Source organism: Nuphar pumila, chromosome 4, assembly GCF_984573655.1.
Source record: "Nuphar pumila chromosome 4, dmNupPumi1.hap1.1, whole genome shotgun sequence".
Classification (NCBI taxonomy): Eukaryota; Viridiplantae; Streptophyta; class Magnoliopsida; order Nymphaeales; family Nymphaeaceae; genus Nuphar; species Nuphar pumila.
In genome coordinates, this window is record NC_143252.1 from 132,994,808 (window position 1) to 133,008,143 (window position 13,336).

At 36.3% G+C, this 13,336-nt stretch overlaps 1 protein-coding gene across 2 annotated transcripts in view; it reads right to left on the reverse strand.

Moving 5' to 3' along the window:
• Positions 1–13,336, reverse strand: part of LOC149841125 (peroxisome biogenesis factor 10-like) — a 59,647-nt gene that overhangs the window by 10,836 nt on the left and 35,475 nt on the right. The gene's annotated exons all lie outside the window — the stretch shown is intronic.

A 13,336-nucleotide genomic window follows, 5' to 3' on the forward strand; every position in this document is an offset into this window, starting at 1 on the left:
ACCATTTCGTGACATGATATCAAAGCGAGGCATCGGTCTTGGAAAGGATTCGTATTAATAAATGAAATGGATTCAAAGATTTCGCATTCCGGTATGTATCTTTGGCTTCTTGTTTTTTTATATGTATGGTAAATTTTAAAAATGAGTTATATTAAAAATAAATATTTTTGTGAAGTATGTGGAAATTATGGTGTTTTAATATGTCTTAGATTAAGGATATGTGTAGTGAAAAACTATATTTTGCATATGCTCTTACACACTCATTTCATTTGATAAAAAATATTTATTTTTATATTATGCCTTATTATATATCCTCTTGTGGGATTTGTGATCGTGTTTTTTTAAAACACCTCTTTTTGGTTCCATTTGTAGGGTATTATGAGTGTGTTCCTTATGGTATATTTGATGCCCCGTTCCCAAGGGGATTCGAACGGAAATCTCGCTGGGAAAAGAGATTTTCAACAAATGTTGGACGAGGCGGACGCGTTCCGTGCTTCCGCCGCATCCAAAAAAGCATGTAATTTTCATAACACCCCCTTCCCTGTTACAAAAAAAAAACTGTACGCGAGGAATAGGGGGGTGTTACGGAAAAAAAAGTTGGGGGGAAGGGGTCCCCCCGACTCTCTATCTCTCGCTCCTGTGCAAGCCGGGCGAGGCCACCGGCAACCAGTGAGTCCACTGACGATGGGGCACGATTCTCTCTCTTTCCCCCTTTTCTTCTTTCTTCCCCTTCTTCTTCTTCGTTCTTCTTCATTTTTCTTCATTCCTCTTCTTCTTTTGTGTTTTTCTTCCCCTTCTTCGTTCTTCTCTCTCTGTCTCAACCCTGTCTTCTTCTTCTTCGTTTTTCATCGTTCTTCTTTTTCTTCTTCATTATTCTTCTTCTTTTTCATTTTTCTTCTTATTCTTCTTGATTTTCATTATTTAGGGTTTTCATTTGTTAGGTTAGTTTCGATTAAAATCTGATTAGGGTCTCTCTCCCTTTTTGATTAGGTTAGATTTGATTAGGGTCTCTCCCCCTTTTTTATTTTTTTTTATCTTCTTCTTGATTAAAATCTTTATTAGGGTATTCTTCTTCTTCCTCTTTTTGATTTTTTATTTTCTTTGATCTTTTTCTTCTTTTCTTCTTCTTGATTAAAATCTTGACTAGGTTATTCTTTTCCTCCCCCTTTTTTATTTTTTTTATTTTCTTTGATTTTCTTTGATTTTCTTTGATTTTCTTTAAACATTTTTTTAGTGTGATGGCTTGTCTATGATGTCCGTAACAAACGTTGGACTTTGGAATACAGATGGGGGGAACGGTCGAAACAAACATTAGACTTGGAACAGTTGTTACGGAACGAACAGAACCAATGTTCTGTTCAGTTCTTTTTGTTCATTTCGTCCAACCCTGGACAAACAATCAAACATACCCTTAGAGAACACCTTTGTAGTTATTCACTCAATTGAATATGTGGCTTCTTATACTATTATGTGTTTTGAAAAATACTAAAATTTATATTTCTTGACATATGTATGGACTATCTTTGAAATTTTTTAATATATTATCTATGTCACAGGGATTCGGCGTGTCGCACCCGTGTCGACGAAACGCGACGCGGGTGCAGCACCCGATGTGGTCAACCCGACCCTGGGTGCGATCAACACACCCAGGGTCATTTTGGTCCATTTTTTGGATTTTTTTTTAAATTGCCCTATGAAATGGGATGCGGAATTTAAAAAAGATAGCACAGACCAAGTACCTCAAAAAATAAAACAAATAAATTTGTTGATCGAAGTAATATACAAGAAAATCACTAGAAATGCACGAACCAAGATATACAAAGAGAGAAATATTGAGCATTTTCTTGCTTCAATATTTGTGAAGTCCCAAACAACTTCACAAATATAATATATGTAGAGAGAGAGAGAGAGATTACTTGTTCTGATGAAAGATGGTCGCGACTCTCGACCATCTCTCTCGCCAGAACGAATGAGCGATAGAGCCGAAGAGAGACAGAGAAAGTTTCTCTCTCATGGCGCTTTTATATTGGCTAATTTTTCACGGAGAGCATTGTTCCTATACAGTGAATGCTTGCGAAACGACTTGTACGGGTAGATCTGCAACACATGATTCCTGGATGGACAGTGTAAGATCATAATTGCTTGAGCGTTGTGCTTTCTCATGATGGGGTGAGCCGCACCTTTTTCTTGTGTAATGAGAACTGTCCATCTTTTCGACGTGGTGGGGATCGTGACAATCTCGCGTTCGATGAGGGATGGTGGTGGGGCCATCATCTATGCATTCTTCATCGTTCATCTTGTTACGTGTTGGCGCAATCTGACACTGCCTTTTTGGAATGCGGGAATATAATGGACATGGTGCAGTGACAAGTTTGAGTTGGATTTTATCCATAAGTGCTTGCCCCGATCCATTTTTTTGAGCACGCTGACACCAAACCCGTACTCCATTTTTGTTGGGTTTGGGACTGGTCTGTCGTATTATGGGCATCCCATGTCCAAACCCCCCTTCTATATATATTATTATTTTTATTTTTTGTCACACCCCCGCACCCAAGGTTTTTGAAAGTGCCGCACCTGCACCCGCACCCATGTGACATAGTATATTATGATGTGATCAAGCATAATCTTTTATCGTGATCTATTTTTAATAAGGCCTTTTTTAATATGTTATTTCATATATATTTGAGCAATATTGCTCTATTAAGTAAAGAATCTTTTCAAATGACACGTGTTGGATTAAGATTTTCTTTTTGGTACATGCCTTAATTATTGAAAGGCATAAGCATGACTTGTTATCGTATAAAAAATGTGTTTATCTTTTGTGATTTCTCTCTTGTGCATTGATATTCGACATTATGCTTATTAAAAAATGTTACACTATGAGAAAAATCTCTTGTTTAGTGTGATCATATATATGTGGATCTATATAGCTCTTTGGGAATCTCCATTTGATTGTCTTCAATTGCTTCATAATAGACTTATGATTTAGATCTAACTTCTTAGTCATATGTGTTCTTCTCTTTAATGAGATTTTTTTATCTTTAGTATGAGATGTGCTTAGTGAACTTGGTTCTCATTGGTGGATTTATAATCTTTTGAAGGATTCTCAAACTTCATAATTCCACCACCTCTATGAAGAGTGCTTATATTGGGCATGACTCGTTATTTGCTTATTCAAGATTGTGAAAATTATCATGAGACATCTTGTATTGCATATAATTGATAACATTGACATATTGTTGTGCATATGATTGCATTAATTTTTATACTCATGTTTTTACCTAACTTTTTAGGATTTGATTTGAAACTTGTCTTTTCAAATCGGATATTTGATATGAACTCACCTATTTGAATTTTGGAAATTGAATTATGTGAGTATGTATTGCCTTTTTATGACATCTTGATTTGTCCATCACAAAATTTTATATGATGCATCATTTCTCTTGGCCTTGTTGTTGGGTCAGGGTTAGCTGTTGAGGTGAGTTGTGTATGCACCTCATGTCATCTTATCAATCTGCAATTATCAAAATTTATGTGTGTCGTATTGACACCAATCTTGGATCTTATTGATAGTTGATTGGCCTCTGAATCTATATATGCTTTTGTTGATTCAGAGATGTTTGTTAGAGTGAGTTGTGTGCACCTCATTTCATGTCAGTTTAGATTGTCAACTTATGGTTTGACTCAGACACTTGTTTGATCTCTAGATTTGAGTGTGGTGTTTCACTCATTTGTTGTATGACCATTATTATTATGGATGATTATAACTTTGTTTATTTGTGATGGCTATCTATTTTTAAAACCATGGTGTTTCGAAAGATTGTTGAAATTGATATTCTTATTGATGGCATTAGTGTGTTTCCATTACAAGCCTTCTTACCTCGAGTGTCTTCTCCTTTTTATGCCTCTTATCTAAGTGTCATAATATGTAGACAAGAGATGTGTTTTCACAACTTCGTGTGTGTTTTTAGCCCTTGGTTGGTATTGAGATTATACTCTTGATCTAGTCGTTGATACATTTGATTTTTTAGTGTTATTATATATAGACAAGAGATGTTTATGTTAAAAGAAAACTATCATTTACAATCTCATAGCTTATCTCATATGTAATACATCCCTCATATTTAATCTTTTTTTAGTTTAGTTATTAGGGTTACTTTTTTAGTTTCTTTTTAGACTTTTTTTAGCTTTTGTGCTTTTTAACCAAAGTCAAAAAGCACAAAGAAGAGTGAGCCGTTGGGAGCCCAACGACTCCCTCTTCCCTCTCATTCTCTTGTATTATAAATAGGGGATTCTCCCCTCTTATTTTGTATTCTTGGGCATGGTTTTCTCCCACTTGAATCAAAGTCTTTTTTATTTTCATTTGCTTTGCACTCTTTTTGAGTTTGGTGTATGAACCCTAGTGGTTCTTGTGAGTGTATGCTATTTGTGAACCTTCGTGGTTCTTTTGTGAGATTGGTTGTGAGCATCATTTGAAGATTCAATTGTGGACTTCATTTCCTTATATGGTATCAAAGCCATTGGAGTGATCAAGCTAAGGTTTCTTGGTGCATTGGGAAGCGTGTCATTCACAATTTTTTTTCGAAAGAAAGAGATGAAGTTCTTTACAAGTGGTGATCGTGTGAAAGCTTGGGAGATTGGAGGAATTCTTGTGCACATCCGTGGTGGAGTAACATTGCCTTTGGTCCTCTCTTTTCCCATATTCTTCTTTACTCTTCTCCTAGTCATTTCTTTTCTCAATACTTGTAAAATGGATGACAACGATCACCATTAAGCCCATCAAACTAAACGACTCAAACTATATTACATGGGCTTCTATCATGAAGCATCTTATATGGGGAAAGGGCTTGTGGGGATTAGTGGATGGGACCGATTTGGAACCTACATTAATTCTCACAAAGATAGAAAGAGAGATAGAATGGAAAGAATGGGACATGCCAAGATTATGTCTTGGCTCATATCTAGCATGGACATCAAGAAATGCTCAAGCCTTGCAAAATTTGAGCATGCCAATGATGCTTGGGATTATCTTAAGATAATGTATTCTCTTAAAGATATTGCACATGTGTGAACTTACAAATCAAAGTTAGAAATATGGTTCGAGGAGACAAGAATATTAGAGAATACTATAATGGCTTATCGGAGTTATGGGAAGAGTTGGCGCTTCTTGAACCGAAGTGGCATTGCCCACAAAATATAGAACTCCGCCAAAACCAAATAAATGCGGAGTACTTTTTCCAATTTATTAACGGATTAAGACCGAAGTTCGAATATACTAAGTCCATTCTTCTTCATCGAGGGAAGGTGCCTTCGATAGAAGACACCATAGAAGAGTTAAGTATAGAAGAAAATAGACTCAAGAATAGAATCACCAAGTATGATGATGACTCGGTTCTTGCCGTATCCAGACCAGGAAATCATGTTCGAACATACAAACTCCCAAACTACGGAAGGACAAATAATAAAAGGCAAGGAAATGAATCCGAAAAAAATAAAATTATTTGTTATTATTGCCGTGAACCAAGACATGTGAAAATTCATTGTCCAAAATTGAAGAGACCTTATGAGAAAAAGGTTGCCTCTGTCGAACCTCCACAAGAATCAAATGAATCTTCCATTAGAAGTATATCTTTAGCTCAATTGGTGGAGGCACTTCAACCACTACTCAAGGAAGCATCTTCATCAGTTGGAGCCACAGTCTCTTTCGTTAGCACTTCTGATCCAGGTAAATCTCCTTGGCTTCTTGATTCAGGTGCCTCCTTTCACATGACACCAAATATAAACATATTATCTAAATGCCATAACTCAAATGAGTCAAATGTTTTTACCGCTGATAGGACATCACTTGAAATCAAAGAATAGAGAATTTTGAAAATAATTTCAAAGACCCAAAAAGTTTTTACATTTCAAAAATTAGATATATCCCTAAGTTAAACCTCATTCTCTTATTTGTTTCTCAATTATCTGACCATGGATATAATGTTTCCTTCTCCTCTCGTGGTGGTCGAGTTCAGGATCACCAGTCAGAGAAGTTGATTGGAGAAGACCATAGAGAATGAGACCTATATTACATGGATTTTTTGGAAATTCCCAAGAATGATTTATGTCGTAATGTTCAAAAAATGGACTTGGATCTATGGCACAAGAGACTTGGCCATCCTAGTATATCCAAGATTCAGTTTTTTCCAAAGATGGAACATTTTTGTAATTTTGAAACCTTTAAATGTGAAGAATGCATTCTTGAAAAAAAATGAAGAAATTACCCTTTCAAGAAAGAAATTTTGTCTCTTCTCGACCACTTGAGTTAGTTCATTCGGATGTATGAGGCCCTGCACCTGTCATATCCGAAGAAGGTTTTACATATTATGTCATATTCGTAAATGACTTTACAAGGCATGCTTGGATTTATTTTCTCAAACATAAGTCTGAGGTTTTCTTACACTTTCAAATATTTCACAACTTAGTTAAAAATCAGTTTAAAGATGATATTTTCATTTTTTGCACTGATTCAGGGGGAGAGTACTTATCAAAAGAATTTAAACACTATTTGAATTTACATGGAATTACACGTCATGTCCCTATACTCCACAACAAAATGGTTTAGCAGAAAAAAAGCATAGACATGTTATAGAAACAACAAGAACTCTACTCATTATTCACAAAGTACCAAAAAAATTTTGGGCCAAAGCTACTTTAACTGCAGTATATCTCATTAATACAATACCATCATCTTCGCTAAACAATATATCTCCTATTGAAAAACTTTTCAAACAAATCCCAGATTATTCAAGATTAAGGGTATTTGGATGTAAATGTTTTGTTTTCTCTAACAAAAATGACAAACTCTCTTCTCGTGCTATTCCGTGTGTTTCTTGGCTACGCAAACCATAAAAAAGGTTATAGATGTTTTGATCTCAAAACTAAAAAGTTATATGTCAAGGAATGTATCTTTTCTTGAAAAAGAAAGTTTTTTTTGAAGTCAAGAACTCTAGAGAAATAGATGAGTATTCTTTCCTATTGGACTTAGCTCTAAAGATCAGTGAAGGCGATATTGATCTAGAATATCAAAATGACATAGTAAGTACCGAATCATCTCATGATAATCAAGGTTGTATTCAATACTCCAGACGGGGCAACTCTGAACAACCTTGTGCTCTAGAAAAATATACTAAAGCACAAGATCAAATAGTAACCAGGAGATCATCTAGGGTGTCAAAGGTTCCCACAAAATTTGTATCCTATGAGTCTTTCTCACCAAAACATCAAGCTTACATCGCTTTAATACACTCCTACACAAAACCTTCTAATTATGATACAGCAAAAGAACACCCTGAATGGGTCGAAGCTATGACAACAAAGTTAAATGCATTAGAAAAGGCAAATATGTGGTCTATTCAAGATATTCCGCCAGGTAAAAAGCTCATAGGATGTCAATGGGTATACAAAGTTAAGACCAAGAGTGATGGTACTCTTGAGAGGTTTAAACTTTAAAGTCTGACTAGTTGCCAAAGACTATTCTCAAGAATATGGAATAGACTATGAAGAAACCTTCGCACCAGTCGCCAGAATGACCACAGTTAGGATCTTAATTGTTCTTGCCTCTGTAAAGAAATAGCATATATACTAGATGGATGTAAAGAATGTTTTTCTCAATGGAAGCCTAGCTGAGGAAGTATATATGGAACAACCTCCTGGGCATTGAGATCCCTCATGGGAAAGCTCTTCGTTTAGATAAAGCTTTGTATGGCCTTAAGCAAGCCCCAAAGGCGTGGTATGACAAATTCAGTCAAGTTATGTTTGAATTTGGTTTTCAATCTTGTCTTACTGACACAACTTTATTTGTTAAGAATTCTGATGCAGGTATTATTATTATTCTCCTCTATGTGGACGACATGATTATCACAGGAAGTGATAAACAGGGAGTTAACATATCAAAAAAAATCTTAAAACACATTTTGAAATGAGTGATTTGGGATTCTTAAAAATTTTCCTTGGTATAAAAGTTGTTTATTCCTCTAGAGGTTATTTGTTAACTCAGTCTAAATTTGCCTTGGATATTATTGACAGGCCTGGTATCTCTGATGAAAAACAGGATGACACTCCTGAAGTGGTGAACATCAAAATGAAGATTGATGAGTGAGAGCCACTAGAAAATCCAACACCTTATAGACAACTTGTCAGGGCGTTGTCTTATCTCTCTATTACCAGACCCGACATTGTGCATGTTGTCCACACCGCAAGTCAATTCCAGCATGCGCCTACTAATGTTCATATGGGAGTTGTTTTACGCATTATTAGATACATTAAAACTATCATCTTTAGAGGAGTTTTTTTATCTGCTTCTTCCTCGTTAGAATTAACTGCTTATACTGATGCAGACTGGGGAGGTGATCCTAATGATCGACACTCAACTACTGGTTTTTGTGTGTTTCTAGGTGAATCTTTGATTTCATGGAGATGCAAGAAGCAACAAAAGGTCTCTCTTTCATCAACAGAAGCCGAGTATAGAGCCATGACTACAACCACCATGGAAGTAGTTTGGCTAAGGCGATTGCTTCAAGACATGGGAGTTATGTGTACAGGAGCATCACGACTCTGCTGCGACAACAAAAGTTCTATTTACATTACCAGCAACCGAACATTCCATGAACGAACTAAACATATCGAGATGGATTGTCACTACATACGAAAGGAATTCTTACACGGCACCATTGATTTTCCATACGTCTCAGAATATCAACTGGCAGATTTTTTTACCAAACCTCTCGCGGCTCCTCGATTTCACTTTCTCTTGGACAAACTTCCGGTTATTCAACCATAAGTTTGAGGGGGAGTGTTAAAAGAAAACTATCAATTGTAATCTCATTCGTAATCTCATAGCTTATCTCATATGTAATACATCCTTCATATGTAATCTTTTTTTAGTCTAATTACATAGTCTAGTTAAGGTTAAGATAGTTACTTTTTTAGTTTCTTTTTAGACTTTTTTTAGCCTTTGTGTTTTTTGACCAAAGTCAAAAAGCACAAAGAAGAGTGAATCGTTGGACTCCCAACAGCTCTTAATAGAGTTGATGGGAGCCCAACTACTCCCTCTTCCCTCTCATTCTCTTGTATTATAAATAGGGGATTCTCTCCTCTTATTTTGTATTCTTGAGCGTGGTTTTCTCCCAGTTGAATCAAAGACTTTTTTATTTCCATTTGCTTTGCACTCTTTTTGAGTTTGGTGTATGAACCCTAGTGGTTCTTGTGAGTGTGCTATTTGTGAACCTTCGTGGTTCTTTTGTGAGATTGGTTGTGAGCATTATTTGAAGATTCAATTGTGGACTTCATCTCTTTACAGTTTATTCGCACCTTTGTGTGTGATTTTAGCCCATTGTTGGCATTATACTCTTGATCTAATCGTTGATACACTTGATTTTTTAGTGTCATTATATATAGACAATATATGTTTATTCACACATTCGCGTATGATTTTAGCCCATTGTTGGCATTATACTCTTGATCTAGTCACCGATACACTTGTTTTTTTAGTGTCATTATATGTAGACTAAATGTTTATTCACGCCTTCGTGTGTGAATTTAGCCCATTGTTAGCATTATACTCTTGATCTAGTCGTTGATACACTTGTTTTTTAGTGTCATTATATGTAGCCAAGAGATGTTTATTCACACCATCGTGTGTGATTTTAGCCCTTCGTTGGCATTATGCTCTTGTTCTAGTCGCTGATACACTTGTTTTTAAGTGTCATTATATGTAAACAAAAGATGTTTATACAAACCTTCGTGTGTGTCTTTGGCCCTTCAGTGGCATGATGACTATGCTCTTGTTCTAGTCACTGATACACTTGATATTTGAAGTTGGGAGGCCTAGGAAGTGACTGCTTGTGGTGGTTAAACTATATTTTAATTTACATAATTCATTCATTATTATGTATGAGATTTTTTTTAAAATTTATTCATAATTTGTCTAAACTCATTTTCTCTTTTATGAGAAATGGTTGTTGAAATATTTTCATGCATTTTGCATTGTATATGCTTTAGTTGCATGAGTTATCCAATGATTAATTGTCTTGCATAATTTGCATAAGGTTATGTTTTTTTTCAAGCATATATTCAATAAACAACTCTGCCTGTGTATAACTGTTTAGTTATACACTGCCGGTCCCAAACCCGGATAAAGGAGGAGGGTTGTGGTAGGCCAGTGACAGCCAGCATAAAAACTTAGTCACACCCTATGAATATGAACCAATATGAGAATTTTGTTGGGGCGTTCCCTATAGAGAGACGCGTTGTACTCTATAGGACCGGAGGCAGTGATAAATGGGCAAGGGTTGCTAGGTCGTCGCCTAGAAGCGACGCGTCACACCGACGTCCGGGTGTGGTGTCAAATAGGCAAGGGTTTCCTCACTTTGTTGGACGGGTGGGGGTAAAGAAGATAGTTCGAGACCATAAAATTAGGTTAGCCACTTGGAACATAGGGTCTTTAACTGGTAAGTTGGTAGAGTTAGTAGATGTTATGTGTAGGAGAAAGATGGATATTTTATGTCTACAAGAGACTAAATGGGTAAGGGAGAAAGCAAAAGTGATAGAACCTTAGAGATATAAGATTTGGTATACAGGAATAAATAGGAATAGGAATGAAGTAGGGATTGTTATTAGTCGTAAGTTTATAGATAATGTAGTTGAGATCCGTAGGAAGGGTGATAGGATTTTACTTATTAAATTAGTATTAGGTACGGATATTATTAATATTATTAATGTTTATGCACCTCAAGTAGGTTTAGATGATTCCATTAAGCGTCAATTTTGGGAAGATTTAGATGGAGTAGTACAAGGGATATCTTATGGAGAAAAGATTTTCATCGGCGATGACCTTAATGAACATGTAGGCATTAGTAGGGATAGATTTGAGAGTATCCATGGAGGCTAATGGTATAAGAGAAAGAAACGAAAGTGGAGAAAGGATTTTAGATTTGGTTATATAATCTTAGCAAACACTTGGTTTAGGAAGAGGGAGTCTCACCTAGTAACATTTAAAAGTGGGGTTAATATGAGTCAGGTAGATTTTTTCTTACTTAGAAAGAGAGATAGGGGTTGTTGCATCGATTGTAAGGTTATACCGGGAGAAAGTGTAGCTACACAACATAGAGCCTTAATTTTAGATCTTAGAATTAGAAAATGCCGCAAAAGGGATAGACATAGGATAGATCCTAGAATTAAGTGGTGGGCACTGTAAGGAGCTAAACAAGGAATGTTTGTAAAGCAGGTAGTTAACGAAGTTGATTGGTGTCTCGAAGAGGATTCAGAATCAATGTGGAATAAGATAGCGGGTGGCATGAGAAAGGTGGCTAAGGAGATATTGGGTGAGTCTAAAGGCGGTGCACCACTAGGTAAGGATACATCATGGTGGAACGAGGATGTCAAATTAGCTATTAAGGTTAAAAGAGAGTGTTATAGAAATCTAAGTAAGAGTCGTGATAATGAGAATTTGGAGAAGTATATGATAGCAAAGAAGGAAGCTAAAAAAGTTGTTCGAAACGCGAGGGCTAAGGTATATAAGGAGGTTTATGACAAGTTGGATACCAAAGAAGGCGAGAAGGATATTTATAGGCTTGCAAAGATGAAAGATAGGAAATCGAAGGATTTGGGTATGGTTAGATGTATCAAAGATGAAACGCAAAGGGTTTTAGTCAAAGATGAGGAGATTAAGGAGAGATGGAAAGATTATTTTGATAAGCTATTTAATGATAGTCATGCTCAAGATCTTGGAGACTTCTCCATTCCTTTTCATGAGATAAATCGTGACTTCATGCGCAAGATTCAAAAGAAAGAAATTGCAGAGGCTTTAAAGAAAATGAAATCAAGAAGGGCAGTTGGGCCAGATGGTATACCTATCGAGGCTTGAAAATGCTTGGGTGAGAAAGGTTTAGAATGGTTGACAAATCTTTTTAACAAGATTTGGCAGACAAATAAGATGCCTAATGAGTAGAGGAAGAGTACTTTGGTGCCTCTATATAAAAATAAGGGTGATATACAAGATTGCACAAACTATCGTGGTATAAAACTCATGAGTCATACTATGAAACTTTGGGAGAGGGTGATTGAGTATAGGTTGAGGAAGGTTGTCATGATATCGAAGAATCAATTTGGTTTTATGCCTGAAAGATCAACTATGGAAGCTATACATCTTCTTAGACAACTTATTGAGAGATATAGAGAGAGGAACAAAGATTTGCATATGGTTTTTATGGATTTGGAGAAGGCATACGATAGAGTACCTAGGGATGTTCTCTGGTGGACAATGATGAAGAAAGGTGTCTCTCAAGTATATTAGTATAATTAAAGATATGTACGAAGGAGTAGTAACCAATGTCCGCACTTGTGGAGGGGTGACAACCAATTTTCCTATAACGATTGGGTTACATCAAGGATCTGCATTAAGCCCTTTCCTATTCGCTATAGTGATGGATGAGCTTACGAGATCAATTCAAGAAAATGTGTTGTGGTGTATGTTGTTTGCTGATGATATTGTTTTGATTGATGAGTCTAGAGTTGGGGTTAATGCTAAGTTAGAATTATGGAGACAGACATTGGAAGCAAGAGGTTTTAAGTTGAGTAAGAGTAAGACAGAATATATAAAATGTCAGTTTAGTAAGCAACGAAGTAGTGACGGGAGTATAGTGAAGCTTGGTGAGCAAGAAATATCGGTGGATGACTGTTTCAAATATTTGGGATCTATCATTCAAAAGTATGGAGAAATTGATGGAGATGTAAATCATAGGATAAAGGTTGGGTGGATGAAATGAAAAAGTGCAACTGGAGTGTTGTGCGATCGTAGAATGCCATTGCGGTTGAAGGGAAAGTTTTATAGGACAACTATTAGGACCGCTTTGCTATATGGTACGGAATGTTGGGCTGTCAAGAGACATCATATTCAAAAATGAGTGTAGCTGAGATGCGTATGCTTAGATGGATGTGTGCAAATACAATAAAAGATAAGATTCGAAACGAGAAGATACGTAAGAAGGTAGGCGTTACATCCATTGAAAATAAGATGAGAGAGAATCGTTTACGGTGGTTTGGACATATTCGGCGAAGGCCTAATGATGCTCCAGTTAGAAGAATAAAGAAACGGGAAAATATATTAGTTAAAAGAGGTCGGGGTAGACCTAAGAAGGCTTGGATGGAGATGATAGGAAAGGATATGAATGCTTTGAACCTCACCGAGGACATGGCATTGGATAGAAATGATTGGAGGAAAAGGATTCATGTGGAAGACCCAGAATGATTTTCTTTTTTGGTTCATATCGCCGACCCCAATTGTTTTAGGATGAAG